The sequence below is a fragment of the Sciurus carolinensis genome, unplaced genomic scaffold, assembly GCF_902686445.1.
Source record: "Sciurus carolinensis unplaced genomic scaffold, mSciCar1.2, whole genome shotgun sequence".
Classification (NCBI taxonomy): Eukaryota; Metazoa; Chordata; class Mammalia; order Rodentia; family Sciuridae; genus Sciurus; species Sciurus carolinensis.
The window spans coordinates 346868-374059 of NW_025920180.1; the positions used below are offsets into that span (position 1 = coordinate 346868).

Genomic DNA, 27192 nt, shown 5'->3' on the forward strand with positions numbered 1-27192 from the left:
TCTATTCAATTTTATTTATACAGTTTGAATGTGATGTGAGTAAAAATACTCAAATTCAGTGGGTTTTGCTTATGTTCTTTTGCACTAGGTATTGAACCCCAGGAAAATTAACTGATTTATGACTTAGCTACATCAATAGCATTCCTTATATTTTTTCTTTTTATTCTGAGACTTTGTCAGGGTCTTAAGCCCTCTTGCTCTTCTCAACTAGTGACAAGAGAAGGGGCACTCCCCAACAAGGTCAGACCGGGATAGGTAAGACTGACTGACCGCCCACTCCCAGCCCTCCTGGTGGAGGACAATCAGACGCGTCAGGGAGACCTGTCACAGCAGGAACTCATTTATTGAGGAAGTCACACAGCTTTTATGTAGGGTGGGGACTAGGCGAAAATCAATCTGTTTAAAGGTCAGCATGGCAGGGGGTTTCATGCAGGCAAGAGTTCCATTGGACTATATGGCAAGCACAAGCTGATCACGTTTGCAGAACTGTTGTTAACCAATCCCTGTCGGTGGTATGGTTTATTGTCATTAACTATTAAAACCGCCTTTGAGGCCTTGATCCTGCTCACTCACCAAGAAGTAAGGAGTCAGCCTGAGTTAGTTAAAGTGTCATTAGTCCCAACACATCCCCCTTTTTTGTTTTATATTAAGGGTGTGTCTGTCTTAGGTTGCCCCTGGGAGGGTCTTACCCATCAGGGAACATCATCCTAGCAGTTTGGGGGTCTGCCTTACTCGAAGGTGTGCCTGTCTTAGGTTGTCCACGGCAGAGCAACATCCTTACCCGTCATTGGACAATGAGGCTCTAGCCCTCATTTACTGTCTTAGGTCGGTATGAGCTCCCCATGAATCTTACCCATCTTTGACTACCACCTTACACTTCAGGCGGGCCCTTCAGGAGGAGCAGGACTTAAGGGAGAAACACTTAGACCCCAGTGTCCTGATGCGAGTGATCCATGATCCTATAGGGCTCCCAATCATCATTATGAAGGGTGGTATAATGCTGTAGGACCACCATGAGCTGCACAGACTTAGCTTGGCTTTTCAGTAAATGGATAAGCTTATTGATTATGCAAGGCCCAAAGGTGAACACAAGGATAATGGTGATTAGCGGTCCCCTAAGCAGGAGGAGGTAGGGGAGCCACCCATGTAACCCAGTCCAGAGGAAATTAGAGTGGAGCTCACTCCTACAATGCTCCAGATCTTCTTGTAGGCTTTTGATTTTATCTTGTACAATGCCAGAGTGGTTGGCATAGAAATAGCACTTCTCACCAAGGAACAGGCAAAGCCTTCCTTCCTTCGCCATTAGCAGATCCAAACCACAACAATTTTGCAGGACAACAGCAGCCAAGGATTCAAGTTGAGGCTGTAGATCTAAGATGGTAGAGTTGCAAAGTGCAATAATAGGAACTCTGCGTAGCTCTCAAGGAAGTCCACTGTCCAAAGTTATGAGGTCAGAGACCCTAATCTTAATCACTGTTGTCCCATTTTTGCTACTGCACATTACACGCTTTTTAAATGTCATTTTAAGCAGTTTACATATATTTACTCCTGAGTCTATATGAACATTAGTTAACACAATTTAACATTATATCTAAATTAAAGAAATGCTGAGAAAGCTTTTAACTTTCCTTTTGTGTGGCAAAATGTTTTTACATTTCACAATATTAACCTTTAAACAAATCAGGCTCTAACCTTTAGAAATACATTTACACTTAAAATTTTCTCAGTGTAATAAGTAACAAATTTTACATATACCCTATCCTATAATAGAACATTAAATGATAGAAATAAATCCCCAATAAAATATATTCTATATAAGTTTAAAATTACCATTACAGAGAAGTTTATTCTGGAGAATAGCAGCTTGATAAATTCCCTGATTTAAAAACTTGTATACCTGGAAAATATGAACACATTTAATATACAAAGAGTAGTACAATACTCTAACTAGTTGTTTAACTATAATTGTATACCACAATGTTTCTGAATTTAGATAAATTACTCTATTTTAACAAGATTAAATATTTTGTTATTTATAGTACTCTAATTGAAACAGTTGAAACTTTTGCTACCCTTTGTATATAGAATTGTATCTGTTAGGACATAACTCTTAGTAACCTTGTTTTTAGTTTAGTGATGACACAAAACAATTTTCTCTACAAACACATTTGAGTAATCCCATGCATGTCAATTCTAATTCACTTATTTTCTTAAAAAAAAAAAAAAAAAAACCAAGATATTAGATGAGTGTCCTGAACAGTATTTGCCAGCTTTTTCTTGTTGGAGTAAAGTCCTAGAAAAATTGATGTTAGACATTTTATAAACATCAACATTATATTAGTTTGACCAACTAGAGACTTGCAAGTTATTTTCAAGACATTTTACTTCTATTAGTTTACCCAAATTAAATTGAACCTCTTTAAATCACGTGAATTAAAAATATTTGGATCCATTTTTAAATTTTAATTTTAGGAGCGCTCAGTTTTGTTACAGACAAAAGATGACATCAGACAGCACGACATACACATAACACAAAATCAAAGGCCTTGAAACTTTATAGGTGAATCTCCATCGCAATGTAACAGATGTTCAAAAACTAGTTGAATAAAAAAATAGAACTGATCAAAAAATTCATGAGCTCAAAAAAAAATGTAGAATTCAAAAAAAAACAAGAGTCCTGGAAAAATGATACGGCCGTTAATTACTTTAGTATAGCACCATAAAATTTACTTTTGCTGGAGTTCAGGTAAGACTTTTTGCTCTTTTTTTTTTTCTTTCTTCTTTTTTCTTGGGTTTGAGACCTGTCTCCTACTGAGTCTTCAGGCTTTCTCTATTTACATTTCAATGTAAGCCTTGACTGAGATCTGGATCTGAAAGGGGCTAAAATGTTCCAGCATAAACTTGATACCTAGAGCATTTTAACCCTTACTCCTGGTTAGTAATCAATTCAGGTTTGGATGCAGAAAATTGTGAAATAATTATCTCCCAATACATGTGGGAACTGGGGCTACTATATCATACTCCTTACTAGGACATGCCACTGATGGTTGGGCTGGTTACTCCCTCCACACCGGTATATGTGGGACCTCGTGGCAGGAGGACTAGGTGGGCTGGGCTGGGGAATGGAAGCAGAAACAGCTGAGTTGAATTTGGAGGAGGAGGAGGGATTTTAGAATACTTGCAGTAAACATACCTCAAAAGGGTGTGCTCTTGGGTGAATTATATTGTTCTGGTTGATGGTATTTGAGGTTTCTGGCGGACACCCAGATAGGGTTTGGTTCTCCAATTGAGAATACACATCCAAAACCTCTGCCAGCACTTATTAGTGGATCAGGACCATGCCAGCATCCAGTTAATGGATCTTTCCATTCAACTTCAACTTTCAGGTAAGGCACCTGATTGGCCCAGTGTCGTTGGAAGTCAGTTAAAGGCTGATTTTTTGAGAAATTTAAAATATTTAATGTAAGCATTGCTGTTCTTAATTGATCATGGGGGTTATTTTCCCCTTTTTGTTTTATTAGTTGATTTTTTAAAGCTTTATTATGTCTTTCAATTGTGACTTATTCTTTTGGATTATATGGGATTCCTGTAGTGTGTTTAATATGCCAATTGTTGAAAAATTCTTGTTATGATTTACTTGTAAAACAGGGTCCATTATCCATTTTGATTTGTTGAGGCAAGCCTAAAATGGCAAAACATTGTAAGAAATGGCTTTCAGCGTGCTTGGCCTTTTCACCAGAGTGAGCAGTGGCCCAGCAGGCATGGGAGTAAGTATCAATAGAAATGAATATATATTTTAATTTTCCAAATGGTGTATAATGAGTTACATCAGTTTGCCAGATAATGTTAGGTTTTAGACCTCTGGGGTTTACCCCAGGGGATTGAAGAGGTGGAACCTGTAAGAAAGTTAGGCAAAATTTGCAGGTTCTTACAATCTTTTTTAAGTCCTTTGTGGGGACCAAAAGAAACTTATGATGTAACCCTCTCCAATTTAAATGGGTCAGGTCATGAAGGCCTTGGGCTAGTTGTAAGTCCTGTTGAGGTTGGGCCATAACTATTGAAGTCCCTGATGTGGCTAACTGGTCGGCCACAGCATTGCCTTGTGCAAGGGAGCCGGGTAGATTTTGATGTCCTCTTAGATGCTGTAAAAATATGGGTTCAGCATGCTCCTTTAACAAGGACTGTACCTGGATCATCAAGGGGGTAATAGGATTTTTATCTAACTTGATATATGAAGAGACCAATGTAGGTAGCAGGTTTACCACATATAGGCTGTGTGAGAAAAGATTCATGGGTTCTTGTACTTGAGTTAGGGCCATAGCAATTGCATATAACTCCTTAAATTGTGCTGACCCAATAACTGGTTCAAAATGGATAATTACTTCCTGTTTCACTACTCTGGGAGAGGGGGGGTAAATTACAACAGCGGATCCCTCTTTTCCTCAATCTGTGAATACATTTACAGCTTTAGGGAGGGGTTTAGAGGAAAAAAGTATAGTGGGTGCCCATTTTAGTTTTGAAAATGAGGACACCCATTTGGTTGACCCATAATGGCAATCAATCTTCCCTAAGAAACACTCCAATGCACAGGATACTCTATTGTTATTCCTTTGAACCCATTCAAAATCTGACAGGCGATAGGGCACTCTCAAAACATTAGGCTCTTTTCCATAGTGCCTAAGGGCAGTATCCCTGACTTTAATTGTAAGAACAGCCAATTGGTCTAGGTGAGTGTAGAACCTAGGAGCCACCCCTATGACTGCGTGTACCCATTGAAGGGGCTCTCCCCACTGAGTTATGGCTGCAGTGGACAGCTGAGAACTGGGGAGAATCCAGAGGCTAAGGGGGTCTTCAGGCCAGTATCGAGCCAACCGGGTAGAGTTAAGGGCTGCTTGTATATTTTGGAGTATATGTTGATGGTCTTGAGTTAGGGTAATAATGTTTGTTGGATCTTTGTCCTGTAGCAGGTCAAAGAGAGGGAGGATGTCCTCTGTAGAGATAGGAAGCCATGGCCTCAACCAATTAAGTTCCCCTAATAATTTTTGTAAATCAACCAAGGAATAGGAGGATTGGAGGAGTAATTGAGGTTTAAGGGGACAAACAGAATCCAATTTAAGCTCAGTTCCCAGTATCTTGAATGGAGGGACTGTTTGGACCTTATTATTAGATATATGTAGTCCTCCTCTCTCCAGAAGGCCATGGAGTTCTTTGTATGCTGAGTTTAGTTGTAGGGTATTAGTGGCTCCTATAATAATGTCATCCATGTAAATATACAAAGTAATTTGTGGCCTTTTTTGTAGGGGTTGAAGAAACTCAGAAACAAAATGTTGACAAAATGCAGGGCTATTTGCCATGCCTTGGGGTAGAACCACCCATTCATAACGTTCATCTGGTCCTTGATAATTGCTAGAGGGCACTGAGAAAGCAAACTTCTCACAATCATCTGGGTGGAGTGGTATTGAGAAGAAACAATCTTTGATATCAATAATAAGAAGTAAGAGATCTCCTGGGATAGAGGGGATACAGGGAAGACCCCTTAAAGGGGTTCCCACTGGAACCATACGACTATTAATTTTCCTGAGATCCTGAAGCATTCTCCATTTTCCTGATGTTTTTTGGATGACAAAAACTGGACTATTCCAGGGACTTAGAGATGGTCTGATATGACCTAAAGTTAGTTGTTCTTGTACAATATTTCTTAAATGTTGAAGCTTATTTTGGGGTAATGGCCACTGTTCCACACATATTGGGGGACCTGGGAGTCATTGAATGACTGATGTTATTGGAACAGTGGCCCTTAGGATTGGGGGTGAGGCTTTACCAGGGGAGCTGGGACCTTCTGCCCAGATGCCTCAAAAAGAGGGTCTCCTCTGTAATTGATAAAAGGGCCAGATAGATTAAATTGTTGTTCATATTCCTCTTGCTCAAGGAGGTCATCATACACTGCCTTGTGATCAGTTGGTATATAGACCTCTGCTTCCCCTAAGGTATCCTGTCCTAGTAAATTTGCAGTAAGACCTGAGGCCATGAGGGGGTGCACATCTCCCTGGGCACTGTCCACATCCCACCATTTGAGCCAATCTTTGGTCTCTTCTGATTTAGTATTACCTCCTACCCCAAGCAACTGGAGGCCAGGAATCAACCTCCATTGAGGTGGAACTTCCTCCTTTCTTAACACAGTCCTATCTGCTCCAGTGTCGATGAGACAGCAGAATTTCTTTCCTGCTATAAAAATGTCCATTTTTGGCCTGACTCTGGGGACAATGGGAACAGTCCAATGTGCCTTAGTGGGGCTATTGGGGGAGAAACCTCCTTTGTGTGACGGTGCTGGAGGGTGCCCCCTGATTAGTTTAAAGGTTTCCCCTCAATGTCGAATTTAGATTTGCAATCCTTCTGCCAATGGAATCCCTTTCTGAATCTTGGGCAAGGCATTTTGGGGGTGGTCAGCCTTTGAGCTGCACTGGTCGGACTTTGAGCTGAACCCCTAGAGCGTCCAGACAGAGCCTCAGAACACACCCAACCAGTGGGGCAATCCCTCTTGAAGTGGCCTGGTTGCCCGCAGCCATAACATACTCCTATGCCCTTAGCTGTGACTGGTGACAAGGCTGCCGTGAGAGCCTCAGCAAGTGAGGCAGGTTGGGCCTGTAGGGCTGCAACCAAGGATTGAGACTGATGTACTTGCATGCCAATATCTTTGGTAGTCACTATCCACCTATCCATGGAGCCATCTTTCATCCCTGCACAGGCCAATTTGTGATCAGTAGTCATTCCTTCCCAAACTAACATTTTAACAAATTGATCTCTTAGGGGCCCTGGAGGAAATTTTCTCTGAAGGCTTCTTTCTACCCTTTCAATGAAGGTTGCTAGGTCCTCAGTTGCCTTCTGGGTAATTCCTGTGATGGGGGGTTCTGAGGAGCCCTCCTCTAGCTTTTTCCATGCCACCAACCCTAGGGCTCTTACTTGTTCTTGATATGGGGCCGGGATGGGAGCCTGTAAGAGGCCAGTAGGGAATTGGTCACTGGACCCCGAGAGCATCCCATAAGTAACCGGGATGGGAGGGTTAGCAGCCTGGTTCCGTTCAACCTGAGCATGACATTCTTCATTAAAAAAGGCACACCACTTTAGATATAAAGGACCAGGAAGGACAGCTTTAGTTAGGTTCTTCCAATCCTGAGTGGTGCACTGCTGGTGGGCGAGGCCCTGGAGGATGGTTTCAGCCCAAGGGGAATTGGGCCCTTCCTCTGAAACAGCTTTCTTTAGTTCCTTGTGCCTCCCATGGGTACCATTTAGCAGGCCAGTTACCCCCTGGGTTAGCATTTACCAGGAAGGCCATACAGGGAGGGGGGAGGGTAGAGTCAGTGCGTTCTCCCCCAGTATCATAAAATGGCCACCGGAAAGATATTCCGCCATCCGGACAAGATGGTGGCAATGAGCCTCCCCGGGGCGGTAGTGGGCCCTCCCTATGTGTAGAGGTTGGCTGCCCTCATGGTTCCTCAACCTCGGGAGGAGCAGATGGAGATGGATTGGGCTCCTCATTAAAGGTCTCCCAACGTTGTTTACTATGTGGCAAGTTTCTGGAAGGAGATGCAACAGGAGGAGCTGGCTGGGAGCCCCCTTTGGGAGGTCCTGGAGAGCAGCAGGCCTTAAGGGTGGATAATGTAGGGTAGACTCCCAAGGGGGGACCCTCCCCTAAACCGATTTCCATCTTCCTAACAAGTTGTTCTACACGATCCCATGTGGACCTGTCAAAAAGATTAGCAGCAGGAACTCAAAAAGCCACCCGAGTAAAGGTGTCCCAGGCTTTTTCCGCCTGTGTATCAGACAACTCAAGGCCCCTACTCTTCAGCATGAGTCTAAGAGCTGAGAGTACAGGGTCACCATGTATGGTGTGTGTTTGCCCCATCTTTTTAGGGATGCCTTACCTCAGGAACTCACTTGGCACGATCTACCGGTACTTTTGGCTTCGAAACTGCCTCTTCACTTTGGCTGCGGTTCAGCCTTGAGTGGCCCAACGTTGGGCGCCAGATGTCAGGGTCTTAAGCCCCCTTGCTCTTCTCAACCAGTGACAAGGGAAGGGGACACTCCCCAACAAGGTCAGACCGGGATAGGTAAGACTGACTGACCTGCCCTGCTCCCAGCCCTCCTGGTGGAGGACAATCAGACGCATCAGGGATACCCGTCACAGCAGGAACTTGTTTATTGAGGAAGTCACACAGTTTTTATGTAGGGTGGGGGCTAGGCAGGAACCAATCAGTTTAAAGGTCAGCAAGGCAGGGGGGTTCATGCAGGCAAGAGTCCCATTGGACTATATGGCAAGCACAAGCTGATCACACGCTTCGTGGAACTGTTGTTAACCAATCCCTGATGGTGGTCCAGTTTATCATCATTAACTATTAAAACCACCTTTGAGGCCTTGATCCTGCTCACTCACCAGGAAGTAAGGAGTCAGCCTGAGTTAGTTAAAATGTCATTAGTCCCAACAAGACTTGGTCAAACTAAATTGTGAAGGCTAATGTCAAACTTTTATTTCTCCTGCATTAGTCTTCTGAGTAGCTGGGATTACAGATGTGCATGAACATGCCTGCACAAACTAAATGTTTATGTGTACAAGAGAAACAAATGTGTTGGGTGCTTACAATATATTCAAGAAAAAAAGATCAAGTACTTACATTTTTCAGAAAATATATATGTAATTTTCTTGCTACCTCCATAGCAATAATGACTTAGTAGACAATGAATCTTATGTGAGCAGTTCTAGGATTTGTCAAGTACTATGATATGATTATTTTAGTCAGTTATTTTGCTGCTGTGACTAAAGACCTGACCAAAAAAATTGTAGAGGAGGAAAAGTTTATTTAAGTGCTGATGGTTTCAGAGGTCTTAGGCTACAGAAGTTTACAAACCAAGAAAAGACAGTGCTAATTGTTAGACCTACTATTCAAGTCCACACATTCTGTCCTCTCCATTTCTCAGGAATTGAGGTGAGATTGAACATAGCAGTGGAAGAGTGTGGCAGAGGGAAACAGCTCATATCGCAATCAGAAAGCAAAAAAGAGAGTCTCCACTCTCCAGATAAAAATACATACCCCAAAGTCATGCCCCAATTCCAATATTCTCCAGCCACATCCTACCCCTTCTGTTACCACAGTTAATTCCAATCACGGCATTAAATACCTGATGGAGTTAAGACTCTCACAACCCAGTCACTTCTTCTCTGAACCCTCTGGCATTTTCTCACAAGTCAGATTTTGGAGACACTTTACAAGCAAAATATAAAAATGATTTAACATTAAACTGCAATATCCAGAGAATAGGATATATGGTTGATAGTCACAATTTCTTAGGAGAAAATCTGATGTGGTCAAGTCATAATTCACAAACTTATCTGCCACACAAACTTGAGGAAATGTACTGATCTTTATGCAGTCACAATGGAGGAGAATTCCTTATATCTATTTATTTTTCTGATAGAATTTACAAAGTTAAGCTCTGGAATTTGATTTGAAATCACCTCCCCAAATGGAAAAGATGTGATAAACTTACTATCAGCATTCAGGGAAAAGAAAATGGTGATGAAATTTTTTTTGGGGTGCTGGGCATCAAACCCAGGGCCTTGTGCTTGCAAGGCCAGCACTCTACCAACTGAGCTATCTCCCCAGCACCCAAAAATTTTTGATTGAAGAATTTTTCTGAAATCCATCTCTGTCCTTCTTCTTTGCATACATTTTATAATGTTTGAATCTCTAATAATAAAAAAAGCATTTTGCAATTATTAAAAAAATAACTTGAACTAGTCAACGAATCTTGAAGTTACAAACCAAGAAAAGAAAAGTGCTAATTGTTAGACCTACTGTTCAAGTCCACACATTGGGTCATCTGTGGTATTCTCCAATATCTATTTTTACTTACTGAAGGACACTGTGTATTCTGGAACACAATAACTTGTATGAATTTTCCTTAGATTTTGTTTTCATCTTCCTTCTTTCACAAATCAGAGGGGAAAATAAATTCTGTATTTTCCTTTCAAAACCAGTGTATAATTTATAGGCTACCAAATCTCCATAAAAAGATGGTAGTGAAGGAAAATCTTCATATCTTCATTTCCCAAAAGACTACCTATGTAGAACCAAAGGGATAATAGGAAATCCTTCTAAGCCATAGACAACCAGATTCTCTCCTGATCATCTCCCCATTCCTCTGCCAATCACCTGGGAAAAGATGACCAGAGACTAATAAGCCTCTGTAAAATTCAAGAGGTCTTACTCTTATTGGCATGAATTTCATCCCCAGGCAGCTGAGACACTTATCACTTGGAAAAAATGAAGATAGTGGGTTAGGGCACACCACTTTGTGTCCTTTCTTTTTTTTTTTGGGGGGGGGTGCTTTGGGTGCTGGGGATCGAACCCAGAACCTTGTGCTTACAAGGCAAGCACTCTACCGACTGAGCTATCTCCCCAGCCCCATGTTCTTTCTTTATTATTCAACTTTATATTTATGTGTCAAAAACACTTGAGTAGAATAACTTAAAAGAGGAATTACTTAATTTGAATAATACTTTCAAAGAATTCAGCCCATGACAGGCTTTCTCCAAAACATAAACATCATGGAAGAAACACATAAAGGAAACCGGCTGAGCTCATGGAATCTAGGAGCAGAGAGAGGTAGGAAGATGTTGGGGAGAAGATAAACCTGTACAGTACACCTGCCAGTGACCATTTCTGTAAGTAGGTTCTAGCTCCCAGGATGACAGGCAGATACTGACACACTCATCCACTGAAGAAGCAGAACCTTTTTGATTCTATATTATACTATATGTTCAATCTCTGAGTCTTGCTGCACTGGTGACTAGGCTACCAACACATATTATTTGGGGGAATGTCCAGTTTCAAATAAGAACAGTTTCCAAATACACTCTTATAAGATGTCTGTGCCTACCAAAGATTAAAGGAAGAGAGATATAGAATTTTCCCAGCAGAGTCAGACAATTATTATCTGCTAAACTCCCATGTGAAATTGTAATCACCTGAATATAAATATTTTTAAACTATCATTATTTACTTAGAGAAAAATGAGAATATGCTGTGTCTGATTCAGTGGTACATGGGAAAAATAGTTGATAATCCTGTGAATTGAAGAGGGAAAACAGACAATAGGAAATGTGGTGAGGGAACTCAAAATGTGAGAATTTACCACAACCTTGAGCAGCTAGAATGAGGAAAGAGTATCTTAGATTCAAGACCCTTCTTATAATGTGAAAGACTCAGAAGAGGTGACACTGGGCACAAAGAACAAACTGAAGTCCTGTGGGAAAAAACATCCTCCCACACAGGAAACACATATGTGTATCTGGAGTCTTGCCTCATGACCTTTTTAGGCACTCTACACAAACTGTGGAGATATAGAGATGCCCAGTTATGGAAGGCATTATGAGGAAACTGCAGTTTAGGATCACAGTTAATTAATAGTTCACAGTGAAGAATTTGCCTGGCCAAGGTGTTGCTATTTCTGACAGTACGGAGTCACCGGTCCATCATGATGACCAAATGTTTGCACAATCTACATAACTATGGCTTACCTTTGACATTTACCACATTAACACAATTCAATTTGGTCACCTGGTCTAAGGTGCAGAAAATCCTGTATTTTTATATTTTTTCAAATACAACACCAAAAATTTCAAAGCTTAAAGTAACAGAAGCTTAATATTTTACAGATGTATGTTTCAGTGATGTAGACTACTGTCAAAGGATTAGCACACCCACACTGCCTTCAGAGACTCAGGGGAGAATCATTCTACCTTCTGGTTGCTACTATCACTCCTTGGCTTACGCTCATAAAGCTTCTCTTCCTTTGTGTTGAGGTAGCCATGAAAACTTGAAGATACATAATCTACCCTTCCATAGATCATAGTAGTCCCATGACATGTTACAACCCTCAAACTGCACAGGGTCTGGGCACCATAAAACCAAAGATGGAAGATCCAGCAATAAGCTTATCCAAGAAACTTTGAATTCTAAGAGAAAAAAAGTCATTATCCTTTCCTGACCCCAATGTGTATTATTAAAGTGTAAATTTGCAATAATAAAGACAAAGCAATCATGAAACAAAGAAATCCATAAATAAATCCATAGGTATATAAAAACTATTTGTATTTGAAACAGAAATAGAAGGCACTATATAAGTCCAATGACATTGAGACTAACATTAAATGTGGAGGCTTGATACAACCAAATTTAAAGATAGATGTTTGTACTTGGGGCACAGTTCACTGAAAGTGTGTGTACAGAATGTGCAAGGCCCTGGGCTCAAACTCCAGCACAAAAATAAAAGTCTTATACTCAGGTAGAGGGAGGATGACATTGGAAATGTAACACTATATGATGTTGCTGACCATTCCTCCTCCAGGAACACATTGCATAAATATATTGCTTTAAGTCCCTCTTGGCAAAATAATAAATGAGTCAATAGACTTATGTACATTCAACCACAGAGAAAATATCTGCCATCAAATGTGGAAGAAAACCTAGCATCGCTTTGGGCATTAGCCCAGGATTATCAAAATACTGTGTAATTGGAACAGAATCACCAATAGCCAGTGTCACCCTGAGGAGAGAAACATTGTGACCATATACACACACCCTAATTCTAAAGTTTGCTGTGGTAGAGACCTCAATTTACCTAGTACTTAAGGGGAAGAATCTAGGCAGTAATAAGTATCAAGACCACAGAAAGAGTGGTGGTCTTCTATGGTCATGCAAGTACTTCCATGGTCTTCAACACCTGGGATCAGGGGAGAGGGGAAGTTAAATCACAAGGGACATGTTTTATGCCTAAAGAAATTTGTTAGGATACTTAAGCAGTTAATGTATGTGACAGTTGGGCCACTCTCTATCTGCTCCTGCATCAAAGAGTTCAAAGGGAAAATCCATGGCACACTTGGGGCATTAGTGGGTGTTTGGCACATACTGTACTCCCTCTCCCAGTCTGCGTTTACAGTAACTGCAGCCCCACCAATTCCTCTTGGAAGAAAGTTTTCTATTCACTGGATAGCTCATCTATAACATCTTCCTTCCATGGACTACATCCTAAACTACCAAGCTCTGGGGTCAAAGTTCACTGAGCATGTTCAAACCTCCAAAGATCCAAATAAGAGGTTTGGAAAATAGAAAATGAAAGAACTTAAGACAGTGTTCTGTGACTTACATTGACTGAAAAAAACCATGAACAGACGATGCGTGCCACTGTTTAAAATATCAAGAGAGACTAGATCATTCCATACAGTATATTTCCTGTCTCCATGTTGGAAACAGATGGGCTCTGATGGAGTTCTCTCACATTGGGTGCCTGGGTGACTGCAATAAGTAAAGTCTCCTCCCAACACACACTGAACAATTAGTGTGACCAAGAAATCAGCCTTGGTTGAATTAAGTCATTGGGGGTATTTTCCTAAAGGAACTTGGAAGTGTCCTGATTTCTGATTTGTTACCAGTTGCTGCTCTTCTTTTTTCCTCTGCAAGTTTCAACAGTTCTTTATCTTTGCTTTTCCCTTCCAGCTTTAGTACTAAAACTTTGACCATTTATCAGAAAAAAAAGAAGCAACTACTATACACAATATCAAATGACAAAAAGTGAGATTTTCTATGAGTATATAAGTTTATCCATGGATTTCATCAATAGGTATCAGGGAAGAGGAGTCATATCTCAAAGGTATGAGTATTTCCTTACAAGAAATTTGACAGACTATTCTGCCACCTGCTATTGCTGATACTAGAGTTTCTATCTGGCTTGATTCATGCATTTAATAGGGGAAAATACAGTATGCCATTGTTAGACTGGGTGACAGTTCACTTCCTGTTTACTGTTCCTTCCCTACTCACCCCACTAATACCTCCAGGTCTAACAATTACTCCTAGAATTTGTACAGGCACTGACTGTCTAACTTTAACAACTTTCCTTCAAAGAACTACAATCTTAAACTCCAATCACTGGACTAAATGTGACTGAACATGTTCAAATCTCTATAGATTACAATCAAATGAATTGGTTTTGCCTTGCAAGCACATAGGTGGATTAAAATCTTCAATGACACTTGCATAAAAAGGTAAAATATCACAGATTCCTGTACATTTACAGCATGCAGTGGCTTCTTGGAAGCCTGGTATCTAACAAACTTGCATCAGGGATTAAAGGTAACCAGGGAAACGGATTTTCTGCAGCTTGAACACAGTTGTAGGAATGGATATTATAAAACACATGAAAAATAAAACGTGCTCTAGATTATAAGGAAATGGATAAAAGGAAACTTTTGTACAAATATTGATGAGAATATAAATTTGGTAACATTTTTGAAAAAATAATTTGCAAAATCATTTTTAAAACAAAACAGAAATATGTGATTCAGTAATAATTCTGAGTGTACATCTAAAAGAGTTGAAATCATTCTGTCAAAGAATTAGCTGAACTCCATTTTCATTCCAGCACTATTCATGGTAGCAAAAATTTAAAAAACAAAAAAGGCTTTTAGAAGAATTTTGTTTTTCTTGTTACAGAGGAATAAGGGGCATTTAAACACTGAGTCACATCTCCAGCACATTTTTCTGTTTTATTTAGAGACAGGGTCTTGCTGAACTGCTCAGTGCCTGGAAAAGTTGCTGCAGCTGCCTTTCAAATGGGATATTCCTGCCTCAGCCTCCTGAGCCACTAGAATGATATTTAGAGTCACTTAATGTGAAGAGATTCCTCCCAGATGTAGGGCATCTAGCTCTTCTCTTGAGAGACTCCACCCAACAATTCAAACAGCTCTCCAAGAAGACAAGACTCAGAGGCTGATATTCACTACATACCCCATGGAGTTTTATACACAGCAGATGTTGGGTCTCATGTGGGTCAGTTCTGAATCACAGGACTGGGAAGACAGGAGAGGTTGAGATAATGAAGCATCAAACAGTCAATTCTTCACTGGTGAATCTCAACACAAAATATTGTGATAATGTGTCTGTGCCTTGGAAGACAGAGGGTTGAGAGGCACACACCGTTTGTTCAAAAGGTCAAGTGATACTTCTCTGCTTCCCTCTCACATAAATTGTTCACAAATATGAGATAAAAACTTCAACATGTGCCATCTGGTATTTGAGAAGTAACAAAATATTCTGTCAAATTGAAATATAGCCTGGGAAACAAATTGATAATGTTGAGTAGGAAAATTAGCATTGGGAATATGAACTGGAGCTGAAAATTTAGAAAATTTTCCTGTAGATAGTCATGAACTTGATAGTGTATTTCACAATCATGAACATCTAGAAGAAATGGGACCTAATTAAATATATATGCCATGCTTAAATAATTATACAAAAATGAATTGTCATGTGCAACTAAAAAGAACCAAATAAAAACTAAAATTTAGTAATTCACTCACAGACCACCGAAGAGTCGGGATGGAATCCAGAGTTCTGGATTTGAGATGGTGCTTCCTGAATATTCAGCTAGTTCAGCAGGAAGGAGGAACTGAGGTCTCTAGAGACCACAGCTCCTTTCATGCAGAAAAACCATGGAGTCGGGGTCCTCCTTTCACCATCCTCTCAGTCTTCAGCACACAGCCTGCGGAGATGCGGGGCTGTCAGCACAGGGACACCCTCGTCCTCCTCTAATGACCCTCCAAGTTCTGCTCTCATCCCCAGGAGACGCTGAGCTGCCAGCACCCCGATGTCCTCATGGGGCTTCAGGCAGAGACTGAGGACACTGTGCATTCATGTGACAAGATGAACAGAGTCCAGCTACTGGACTCACTATATGTAGATGTGGGGACTGAGGGCTGAGCCACCACAGAGGAAGACGATGGCGGCAGACTGAGAGAACCAGGAGCAGCCCCGCCGCAGTTTCCGCTCCCGCCACCGCCAGTCCCAAGGGCTTGGGCTTCACTCCAGTCTGCAGCTGCCTGAAGCACACTCACCATTTCCTGGTCTTCACTTCTCCCTCAGAGTCTTTTCTTCCCTGTGTCACACAGAAACCTGGGGCTCCTGAGCACAAGAGGGAAAGTCAGAAGTGGATCCTGAGAATCGCGGACTCTGAGACCAATGCCAGCGTAGGTTTCAGAAGTCCGCCCTCCTCGCTGACTGCATGCGGATTGGACAGTTCTTGCCCCAGTGCCTCTGATTGGACAGGGCTTCAGGCCCCAACCCTGTCTCTGAGCCTAGTGAACCACCTCTGAGTGACAGTCGAATGTGGCCAACCCAGAAATTAATGAGAACAGAATCACAAATTTGGGCTGTTGATTTTGATTTTGCAATACTAGGGACTCAACCCAAGGGCACTTTACACTGAAACAAATTCCCACTCCTTTCTAATGTTTTAGACAGGGTCACATGAATTTGCTTAGTCTGGACTCAGGCTCAGAGGCATGCACCACTATACCTGGCTTTTTGTTTTTGTGTTTGATTTGCAGTGAATTGAATCTAGAGCTTCAGCTTCAGAAATTTTAAGGCAGGGTTTTCTTGCAGTAGTGCTGTCTAACCTACAGAGGAGGAAATTTGTATTTATCATTGTATATATGGTCATAATGACTTATGAATTATATATGTACATATGGTTCATGAATGGAAATGATGTAATGGAAATTACTTTAAATTCCAAATAATGTTTCTGTTCTCTGGTCTTATGGGAATGCTGGGGTTGTTTCTTTTGGGGGCAGGGAGTGGCACCCAGGGAGTCGTGCCAGGGGTGCTAAACCACTAAGCCACATCCCCAATTGTTTTATATTTTATTTAGAGACAATGTGTCTACCTAGTTACTTAGGCCTTGCTCAGTTGCTGAGACTGGCTTAGAATTTGCAATTCTCCTACCTCAGCTTCCAAAGTAACTGGAATTACAAGAGTGCATAACCACAGTGGTCTCTTGTCACAACCTTTCCACTCACTGAGAGAGCAGGCACACCCCACCACACCTGGCTATTTTTTCTTTGTTTGTTTTTCTTTTGAGTTGCTAAGAATTGAACCTGGAGCTTCAGGCTGCAGCTATTTTAATGATGGATTTCCTTGCAGTAGTATGATCTAGACTAACCAGGATGATATTTGCATTTAATTTTGATTAGAAGGAAATATTAATTTGTGTGTTATTCATGAATAAAACTTAATAAAATTACATTAAATTTCCATTGAACTTTTTTTGCTCTTTTCTATGTCCATGTATATGAGAAGTAGGGTCCTGACTCCCTTGCATCTTAGAGTCTGTCACACATTGGAATAGTGCTGTTGAGAACATTTTGGCCCCATAATTTATTATATGTAATGCCAGAACAGAAAAATATGTAGAAAGTGAGAGCAACTGATTTCCATGGTCCATACTGTTAGGGGAACAAGAAAAAAGGACATGTGTTTTGAAATAATGAAGTAATTCATAAATTGATATGTGATGGTTTCAAAAATCTGTGAATATATAAGTCGAACTGTTAATGATATACAAGTTAACTTGAATTTTAGAATAATTGAATTATGTCACAATGAAGTTGTTTAAGATGTTTAAATTCAGTCAAGTTCTGTGTGTAATATTTTAGATGCTGTGTTCAAAACTCTCATCTACATAAAATGTGACTTTCCTCACGTAGGATGCAATCTAAATATGCATATATGGATATAAATGGAGGAAAATGTCTGAGAAAAATAGAAAGCATATTAATTGGATGAATAAGGGTGTTTAACTCACAGGAATGGACTTCAGAGACAATGGAAAAAGGTGAAAATGAACTTATCTGCATATCTTTTGAAGGCTACTCAATAAATACAAAATCATTAGATATCACAATACTCAATTACACATTTTATTTTATTGACTAGAATACTAACCTTGAGTCTTAAACCTTGCAGGATTCTAAAACTTCACTTTCATTTCATCAGTGCCTTTATCTTTACCACAGGGACTATATTACTACATGTGTTCAATACAAGTTAACATTTGGGACCCCTGTCACTGAATAGGTGCTCAAAATTATGATCAATCCATGCACAGAATATATAAGTAAGACTCAGGGAGAAAAAATCAGTTCTTTAACGTAATCCAAAAATCAACTGGTATGATTTTCCAACTGCCTGTTCTCAGGAGTATCCTCCTCATGAAATCAATGTCTCCAACCTCAGTATGAACACTTCTTGTTGGTAAAGCTAGGTATACTTTCATCCCAGTGATAATCAGTAGAATAACAACAATTTGTGGAAAAGATATTAGGATTGGCTACAAGAGTGTACAAAACTAGTTCCTTTATTTTTGCAAGGGCATTTTTTTTAATTTCAGAGAATAGGACCTGGAAACCTGTATATTAAGAACACAATTTCTTCTGTGTCCTGGGATGGAGGTAGTTGTGAAAGATCCAGGTTGAGGTTCCTTGATTGGGAAAATAATGTCACTGAGTGGCTACTTCAGGTTTCAGGAAAATGAAATGGGCAGATCATGCCTTATGCAGAAAGAAAACAAGGGATAGATAATGGGGTAAGAATCTGTACCACTATTTGGTCACTACTCAAGTCCACATCAACTCTGATCACAAGGGAATGTATGATTGTCATTTTTAGAGGAGCAGTGATCGAAGGCAAGAATTCAGTGAATTCATTGCACTGAATTTATTGTCAATTAGGAGAAACAAAGAAGAAAAGTGTGCAATTCGAATACAGCTCTCAGGGAAAAATTTTGAATTCTTAAAAGAACAGATGCATAGATAGACTGGTGGAAAGATGGAAAGACTATTCCATCTGAATATACATTTCTTCATAAGAAGCAAACAGACAGTGGAACTTTTAAATTTGCACCATGTTTATACAGATTGAATTTGGGGTTTCTCTACCACTGAGCAATCCACCTGGTCATTTCATTTTAAGATATGGTCTCAACAAGTTGTTAAAACTGACCTCCAATTTCAGATTATCTTGCCTCACACTCCAAGTTCCTGAGATTGCAGACTATGTACCACTGGGTCTTACTGAACAATCATTTTCCATTGCACATGCCCTATGTCCCTGATATTTTATCTTAGTGTATAAAATGAAATCATTTTTCTAATGGTTCCACACAATATGTTTATGGATCACAAACTAATACATGGAATTGAGAATCTTTTTAATGGTCTAAGGGTCAGTACCACTGACTTGCAATACTCATCTCTTCTTTAAGTATTTGAAAGTAAAAGAGTCATTGTGAATTTTGCATCCTTCAGGAAACATTTGTTGTAAGAAAAGGTGTGACTTAACCATGATAAAATAACCATAACTAAGAGGTAACATTTTACCAAATATCACCAAATGCTCTATGCACATGTAACATTTTTTTATATTGTAAATCCAGGAATTGAAAATAAAGTCAAATTTTGTGTGGTCGTCAAATGGGTAGAGACTACTTGTTATGTATCCGAACATGGTCTCTGGACAGCTATTCTGACAACTCAGTGAATGTATAACTAACATTAACAACTCTTAAAGTGGTACCTAACTCTCCCTTACACAGACTCCAATAAAATATATTTACAGCTTATGAAATGTCACAAGAAATGGACCCTGGGAACAGTTCTTACAGGTTTCCTCTGCTCATGTGCTGCTCCACTCAGTCTGCAAAGTCCACCTAGAAATTCTGGATTCTGCTGTTGTTCTGCCACATCTTTGCAGGTAGTGTACTTTTATTCTTTGTAATTAAACATTGATAAGAATGTGAAAAGAGAGACCTAAAAGACACAGGGAGTTCTGGGAGTAGGACAGGTGGTATATTACCTGGTAACTAACCTGAAGAAGTTGCTGGTTGGTTGTAGTGAATGACTGCATTAAGGGCACAGTAACTGCTGAAGTCAAATGAATGTACTTGCTATCTGTGTCCCAGACATGGGGTTAGGTGGTGGGTATAGAGGAAACTAGTCCCAGTGGATGCTGCTCTGCTTCCTGTGCAGGTCATTTTGCCTCCCCATTCACAATGAAGACTGAAGTATGAAAATGTCATGAGAAATGAGGATCAGAACACCAAGATCTGGATGCAGGTTTAATAGTGGTGCCAGAGCTCAGAAAGGTAATTCCCACAGCATGAGTCCCGTGCATAGCAGGGCTTTTAGTGTTATAATAAGCAAGTTTGGGGTACACCAACGCAAGAGACATGGTGCTGTTCAGATGGAGGGTACAATTTATATTCCTTATACAGTTGGAATTCTGTCAACAGCCTAAGAAATTCAGTTCATATACAGTAGGGACTTTTACTGCACTGAGCCTAAAGAGGGATGGCTCTGTCCCTTCTATTTGGCTCCTGCTCCTACTGTAATTCACTTCCTACATGTACCTGCATCCTCTGCAGGCCTCCATGCTCAATATCCATAAGAAGTACTGCTGTGTGTCAGCCTGCAAAACCACAGGCTATCAGCTCTTAAACTACTCAAATTTCCATTCTGTTCTACCCCAAAACAACAACTAAATTTATGCATCACACTTTATTACTAATTCAAAGACATCTGTGTGGCTTCTTCCCATCTCCCTCAGAGTGGATGAATGCCAGCTTGCTATCCAGTTGTTGCCGCTCCCTGTGCATAGATCCTAATAAGTGGACTGTAATGTCCTTAACCCTGCTTGCTCCTCTGGCCAGTAATCTCCAGACCTCGTGGACAGAGGAGTTGCAGAGTGTTTCTAAGCTATTCAAACAGAAAGCCCTAATTGTCCTGAGTACTTTGCTCACCTGAAGGACTTAGACTCCTCTGTACTTTGACTGTCATGAACATCTACAACTCCCCTTTTATGTTTTGTATGGCCTTTTGAATACACATGACTTGTCATTTGTTTAAGGAAGGTGGAGGGAGAAAGCAAGGCAGATATTGGCAAAAACAAGCACAATGCAATAAGGCAAGTATCAATAAACATCCTCCAATGAAAAGCTGTTTTATCCACGTGAAATTTGGTAACCATGAGTTTAATCAATCTAATAAATTCCAACCTCCATCATCATGTTGCACCTTCTTTATAGGGTCTTTCAATAATCCAATTTCTTTTGAATGGGATTACTGTTATCAGTTAAGTTAAAACAAAATATATTTTTCAATTCATGGCACCCCTTATTATGTAGCAACAGAAAATAATCAATAGAAGCCCTATTATCAAGAATATTTTGATGAACACAAATTTTCAGAAGAATTAACAATTTCCACTGAGCAACCCAAATATTATAATGAGTGCAGGAAGCCAGAGATGGAACAGTTTTTTGTACATGGTCACCTTCAACAGGATACAACACAATAGTAGCCAGCATAGTTGTGGAATTTTGGGTAAATTTTGCAAAAAGAGATGCATGTAAATGTTCTGGGGTATATTCTGAATGTACCTGCATTTGCAAGTATTGAGCAGATGTTGTTAAACTATTTATATCCCCCCAAGTCACTATATGATTCAAAGATCAGGGATATCTTGAGCCTCTTGTTTTGTCAGAGATTCCTCCTTTGAATCAGGGTCCTCTTCATCTAAGATCAAATGAAATTTGGGAATCAAATTGTGAAGCCCTTGTTGCCAATTCATGATGATTGATGGGTCTCACATATCTGGCATGAAAACACTGAACATGTAGCAGTAAAAACAGCAGGATATCCCCTCACCCATGTATTGAAATGTACTGGATCCTGCCATATCACATCTGGTGGAACTCTATTTTTTATATAATCTTCCATAATGGTACCTTAGGGGTATAGTGTCTGTCCAAGACAGAGGACCAGTAATGAGTATTATCTTATATTGTATATGAATATTATTTATTGTGAACAAGGAAATATTGAGAGCATTGTTAATAAGAGCAAGTCTTGTCTCCCCTTTTTGAATTCACATTTTAAACATGTGATATGCATGTTCTACTAAAGACTGTCCAGTAAAATTTTGGAGAATTCCATTGGGTTAGAATTATATCCCATTGATTACAGAAATGAGCAATGGCACTAGAAGTATAAGCAGAGGCACTATCAATTTTTAAATAGTGAGGTTTACCCATAGTGGGAATTCAAAGGAACAGGTGAGAGATACAGGCTGAGACCCTCTCTGAATGATGTACACTGGCCTGTACTGGCCTGATATAAGGCCTGAGGATGTATCTATGGTAACTTGGAAGAAATTCTAGGTGTGTAAGGGAGGAAGATGTCTTACATCCACTTGCCAAAAGGCATTAGAATGTAAACCTTGAGGGTTCACGGTTTCCCAAGTAAAGGATGGAAAGGATGTGCAATGAGAGCAATTATTGATGAAACAGGCCTGTTGACAGGAAATAGAAAAGGTCTTTATTAAAGAGTGAGCATTTAGATAAAAAAATTGTGTGATTCCATTGCATCTTAAAAGAGGACAAAGTGATTTTCTAGCAGTATCAACATCAATCTTTCCTTCAGTGAGCAGTACAGCAATTTTAGTGTGACTATATAGGTGAGCAAGAAATATTGAGTCCAAATGATCCTATACAAGAGATTGAGGAGTGATAATCAGGGATCCAAATGAGGTGACAAAATTGCAGAGGAAATATGTGGCATCAGTTTGGTTATATACTGAGAGTCTACAATAATGTTTAAGGTGATAGGAAATATAAAAAGAGCCAAAATAATTGCAGTTAAATGTCCTCACTGAGGAGAAGACTGAGGCAATGTGTAATAATCAGTCAATTTTTTATCAGTGAATATAGACATCACACCCAAATGTTTTCCTCCATCAGTATAGACAATAATCCCATTGGAAAGTGGAATATAGAAGAAGGAACATGAAAGGCTTGACATAATAAGGAAAGATATTCATCCAGTGTTGCATGGAAAGCAATAGGAGGTAAAAGTGTCAGTTAAGACAGTTTGATAATATGAAGAAAATTCCACGTTGTAACAGGTACATTAGGTTACATTAGTGCAGTTAACTTTCTGTATGTGCACATCTGATAACTTGTTTGCTACTCAGAGTCCACTGGTACCAAATGTTCTTCTAATAAGATAATGTCTCCACGTCTCAAAGACAGAGAGGTTGAAGAATGTTTCTAATCATTCAAACAGAAGATCTTTATTGTCCTGAGGACTTTGCTCCCTCTTCTGTTCTTTGACTGCCCTGAACCTCTACAAAGGCCTTATATTCTTTTAAAATCTATCAGATTGAGAACTAACTTTTGCAAATTGGCCTCTGAACAAAGCAGAGTGTAGAAAAACACCTTTATAGTTGGATAAAATAGTTCTGATCAAAAAAATACATTAACCTGGGTGTGCCAGATTCAATTCAATGTGTGTGTGTGTGTGTGTGTGTGTGTGTGTGTGTGTGTGTGTGGTGAGTATATAGAAATTAACAAGAACCATAGCAAAAAAAATGGCATGGCCATCAGTTATTTTAGTAAAGCAGCAGAAAAGAATGAGAGATGGAGAAAGAGGAAGTGAAAGAGTGAAAGAGAGATGCCAGAGAAGTGAAACTGACAGTTTTGTTCTTTCAAGTCTCAGATCAGTCTCTGGCTGAGCCTGCTGGCCTCTGCTGTCTACATTCCAATACAAGCTTCAGCATGAATGGGCTAGAGAAATTGATGTTTAGGGCTTTTCAACCCTTTTGACCTTCATTGGTAATTCAGGTGGCCAGATTTGGGTGCAGATAATTATGAAACATCTCTCCTTACATTTGAGGATGTGGCTGCTGTATAAACTGAGGTTAGGGGATTGTAATATGGCTCCTTTTACATGACTTGAGGCTGAGACCTCACTCAGAATGTAAATACTAATTACACATTTGATAATTATTTTAAGTAAGGGAGAACATTTGCCAGATAATTCTAACCTTAAAATCTCTTCAGAAGCATATTAACCTGGTGCTTGACTATTCACCATCTCTATAACTTGGAGTTCCCCAGATGTATTATGGGACTTGGAAATTGGGCTGCACTGAGGGAAGGGTTGTTTTTCCACAGGTACAGTCTGCATTCCAGCATCTCCATTGCCCACATTGGGGACATGACTTCGTGGGAGTCTTGAGTAAGAAGGCTTTGCCCAATGTTCACTACACCCACATCAGAAAAAGGGCTCAGGGGGTGAATTAGATGTACAAAGTAGAGTTAGATTCTTCAAATTTATAAGATCAGAAAAACAGAGTAGCAGGTTTTACAGACTCAAAATGAATGGCAATGGGAAATTCTGACTTGATCGACATACAGTTAGATTTTGAAAGAAAAATGTTACTGGGAATGGCTGGCAGTTGTAGTTCCAAAATAATATGAATGGAGTTAGTACCACTAAAAATTAAAATGATTACTCTTACATCATATACACTTTCTGTAGTAAACAGAAATAATTCAATGACACTGGATGTAGCTCAGTGGTAAAGCACACCTGTGTTCAATTCCCAGTAGCAAAAGTTTTAAATGTAAATAAGAACTTAAGCATGAATGATAATCAAGTGCATGGGAATAAACTTAACAAGGAAAGTGGAAGACATTAACCCTGAAATATCTGACAATGTTGAGAGAAATTAAATCAGTTACAAATTGTTGGAAAGGCATCCTATGTTTGTGGATTGACAGAAACAATATTGTTAAAACATCCATACTATTCAAAGCAATCTACAGGAGGCAATGAGGACTTCTATAGGACAAAGAAGGCATCAAATTTCCTGGGTATTACATACATGTAGTAATTAAAACATTGTGATTCTGCTGTAAGAATAAACACACAAACAAATGAAACAGGAAGGAAAACCCAGAAAGAAGTCCATACATACACAATCAAGCTTTCACTCCTTTATTTTACCCAGAAATACATCCACATATACACAATCACCCTTTCATTATAGATGCTAAGAATCTGTAAGGGGAAAGGTGAGACTTTTACTCCTTTTATGATCTACTCAACAGATGGTGCTTGTGAAACTTCATATCCACATACAGAAGAAATTAGAACTTTATTTTACATCATACTAAACAAGAAATCAAAACAAATTAAAGATTGACTTGTGGTACCTGAATCCACAATACAACCATAAGGATATGTGGGATACATTTATCAATCTCCACCCATTTTCTCACACCTAAGGTGTTAGATGTATTAACAACTCTGGTTTTACAATTACACAATATATAAATGTATGAAAATATTATACTGCACACCATAAATAGTTGCTATTATTATGGGTCAATGCAAAATTTATTATAAATTTTTATTCTAAGTAGTTATACATGACAGCAGCATGCATTTATGTATTTTGTTAAATCATAAACAATGGAGTATAATTTCTCTTATCTGAGGTAATAATCTGTTGCACTCTATTATTTTTTCTACAGCAATGCCTCTTCCCCTCTTTACAGTCCCCTCTACCTAATCTAAAAAAACTGTTTTTCCCTAGCACACTCCCCTTATAGTGAATTACCATTGGCATATTCAAGCAAACATTCAACCTTTGTTTCTTGGGTTTGAATTATTATGCTTAGCCTGATATTCTCCAACCCCATTTGACAGCAAATGCCATAATTTCATTTTTCCTTAATGCTGAGTAATTTCTTCACACACACACACATGCACACACACACACACACACACACACACACACACACATATATATATATATATAAACACAAACACACACACATTTTCTTTATTCATGTGTAGAAGGACACCAAGCATAGTTATATAGTGCAGTTGTATTGTGAGTTCAGCTGCTATAAACATTGATCTGGCTGTATCACTCAAAAAATATAACACCAAAAAATAAACACAATTAACATAACAGCTAAGGAACTGAATAGACAATTCACAGAATAAGAAATAAAATTGATCAACACATATATGAAAAAATATTCAACATCTCTTAGCAAGTAGAGAAATGCAAATCTAAATTACTCTAAGATTTCATCTCACTTCAATCACAATGCAAATATCAAGAATACAAGCAATAATAAATATTGGTGAGGATGAGGGGGGGAAAGGTACACTTATACATTTGCTGGTAGGAATGCAAATTGGTGCAAGCATTGTGGAAAGCAATTTTGAGATTCCTCAGAAAACTTGGAATGGAACCACCAATTGACTCAATTATTCAATTCCTCAGTTTATATCAAAATGACTTAAAATCAGCATACTACAGTGATGCAGTCACATCAATGGTTATTTTTTATCTTATATTACATTTATTGATTTGTTTTTGTGATGTTGGTGCTGAAATCAAGTATATGCACAGGCGAGGCAATGCCTCTATCACTGACCTACATACCAAGCTAAATACAAAAAAAAAATTAAGTCTGAGGAAAATTTTTAAAAGAACCAAATAAGTGTGGTGGTGTATACCTGTAATCCCACTGACTTTGAGGAGGTGGCTGCTGCCATTTAAGTATAACAGGGTCTGACATAATATCACCAAGGTCCCTGGAGGCCTTGTTTTATCTGAGATATCTCTGCTAGGTATGCCAATAGCCACCATCCTGTTGCACAGACAGGAGAGAGCCTTGCAAGGGGTCAGTAGTTTGGAAGAGGGTATGAGGGCATCTTAATTCCAACTCACCCAACCTACCTGCTCAGCACCCAATGGGATTCCAGAAAATATGGGAGTACTTCCTGGGACCTGACCTGAACCTGCTCAACAACTTCTTCCCTAGTACAGAATCCACTGATTTCCTGGTCCCACTGGTTTGGCAATCAACAGGGCCCTCCACCTCCTCAATCACCAGGCTCCCAACCACTGCCTAGTCACTAACATGTCCCAGCACTTGCAGCTACATAACTAGTCCCCAGCTCTCAATACCTGGTCTTGATGTGCCCAAGACTGAAAAATTTTTCTGGACAGGCATCCAGATACCAGCACTCAGCCCTCAGGATGTCTAGGGAGAGAAGTTCCTGATTAGTAAGTCAAAAGGGTGGAGGTAGGAGAGATAAAATTTAGAGACTGAAATAGAGACCAGAAACTGTGGGTCCCACAAGTGAGGTAAAGGACTAAGACTAGGGTCCTGCATCATATGAGTAACCCCAAAGAAGAGTTTTGTGTGATGTCTTCCAGTAAGACAGGAAATTGCTATACCCCACCTCCAGGAGTCTGACCTCCAAGTCTAGTATTCCCACTGTAGTAATTTTTACTGTCCTGAGGGTGGAGTTATCAACAAACTCCAGAAATCCACACTTATCAGATGAGAAGGAAAACAGAGAAGATATTGATTTCCAATGGAAATAACTGTTTACTCTTTCTTCAAGGCTCTTTTTACCCTTAATTTTTTTTTCAT

General features: G+C 39.6%; 1 pseudogene; it reads right to left on the reverse strand.

The window, feature by feature from the left end:
- Nucleotides 1–15952, reverse strand: part of LOC124974811 (ankyrin repeat domain-containing protein 46-like) — a 99518-nt pseudogene extending 83566 nt beyond the window's left edge.
- Nucleotides 15953–27192: the final 11240 nt, after the last annotated feature.